This window comes from Pagrus major, chromosome 4 (genome assembly GCF_040436345.1).
Source record: "Pagrus major chromosome 4, Pma_NU_1.0".
Lineage (NCBI taxonomy): Eukaryota > Metazoa > Chordata > Actinopteri > Spariformes > Sparidae > Pagrus > Pagrus major.
In genome coordinates this window covers 38,497,078-38,498,980 of record NC_133218.1, presented here as the reverse complement: position 1 = coordinate 38,498,980, position 1,903 = coordinate 38,497,078, and positions in this window count along the sequence as shown.

Below are 1,903 nucleotides of genomic sequence, written 5' to 3'. Positions count from 1 at the left end.
TGCTGAGCCTCTCAGTGAGAGCTTAGTCTGACTCGGTGGATGTAGCCTGGGTAAGTCTGCATCTCCTTCCTTCAGCCTCTGAGTTCGCAGCCTATATGCTGAAAATGGCGCTAACCTGGTCGCTAACAGTCTGAACCTAAACAAGCCAGCAGCTGATACCTTTTCTGTCGCAGAGGAGTCGACTAACCCTCTTTAATCTGTTAAAGTCTGGAAGAGCAACACCATTAGATCATTTTATCATCATTTCACTTAGCCGGGAGCTGAATGAAGGAGCTCAGGGTACTTTAATACCCTGAAAGTCAAACTTGTTTGGCTTCATGTGCCACTGAGAACCTCTCGTTGTCACATCACAGTTTGGCCGATGCCCACAATGATCATTAATTATCACAACCACCGATTCACTTAACGTCCACAGGTGTCGTGTTGTGCTTCACTCCTGACAAACACCAGGTTTTCTTCACATGAGTTGTCCTGTGATCGCAGGCTGTCAGTGCTGAAGTGAGGAGTCTCTGCTGATTCACCCTCCAACATCCACACCCTTAATTCCCACGTTTCTCTGTATCAGTCAGCTTCCTCTTCTCCAGCTGCGTCTCCTCTACCTGAACCCTCCCGCTGTGGGAAAATGAATTTCTCGCGCTTTTTAGTGTTCGTCGCCGGTTACTTGCATTTTCAGATGCGGTGCTCATTTCACTAAATTTCATGGGACCGGGTCGACGAAAAAGCAGCAGGAGGTCAAAAGTATCACAAAGCTCATTTTATTCAGAACTCACAAAGAGTGCAGAAAGTCGAGGAGCAGCTAAACTTTTAGTGAGCTGGTTTTTGTTACACTCGTAGTCAGCAGGTTATTGCTCGGAAGGTCGAAGCGGCTCAGCGGCATGCGTGCATGTTAATGTACCGACGAGCTACCGAGCTCTGCTGAGCGCCTGCTGATGATAATTCCAACACTTGAAAGGGTATCTGGAGCATGGAAGGTGGAAAAACTGTCTTTTAAAGAGGAAATCCAGGATCCAAGGTCGGTGTTTCCCCCTCGAGCGAGCATCACCACTCACACCTTTTCAGCCTCTCGTATTCAGAAGCAGCGCCACAGGCGAGGGCGCCGTGATTCACCAGAAAAGACTGCGTGAATCTGCTCCGTCTGCTTTTTTCCAAACCCGTCCTGCCAAACAGCCCGATTGGGGAATCAGGCAGCGATTAGTCTCCCCTGAGCCACACATGAAGGACGATCCACCAGGCTTGTCCTCATTAAGTCTCCATTAGCGGGAGTGTAATGGATTTTTAATGAAGGAGGGAGACACAAACACAAAGATGAGCTCGACTCGACCCCGACATCAGCAGGGAGTCACGCCAATCACGGCTCTGAATCCTCCTCCTCCTCGTCTTCTTCTGCTGAGGGACAGAAACATCCAAGAACTCACATTTCACAAAGATTTTGTTTTACATTTAAACAATTTCCCTTTCAGTCACACATTAAAGACCTTCCTCATTACTTTCTATGAAATTTAAAGTGAAACAAAAGAAGTCCCTCTGATGCACGCTAGCTCCTGTTTTTCTTCACTTTAATCTCTCATTAGCAGTTTTGTTTTCTTGCTTTTTCGCCGACAACCAGATTGTTTTTATGCGGATCGGACGACACTGATGAGAATTCTGCAGAACGAGACGCAATCAACTCCTCTTTTCAGCGGCAGCGTTGATCGTCCCCCGACTGTGTCGACTCCCATTACACGAGTCCGACAAACACCATTAAGATCCTTCTTTTGTTATTCACAGCAGCGTGTGAGGCCTGAGTGGGAAAGTCATTAAAGCTGCAGCAGCAATCACAGTGAGGAGTTTAATCAGTTAAACTGAATCGCAGATAAGATTCATCCATGTTCTGCTCAAAATCCCTGAATGTCACAGACACACG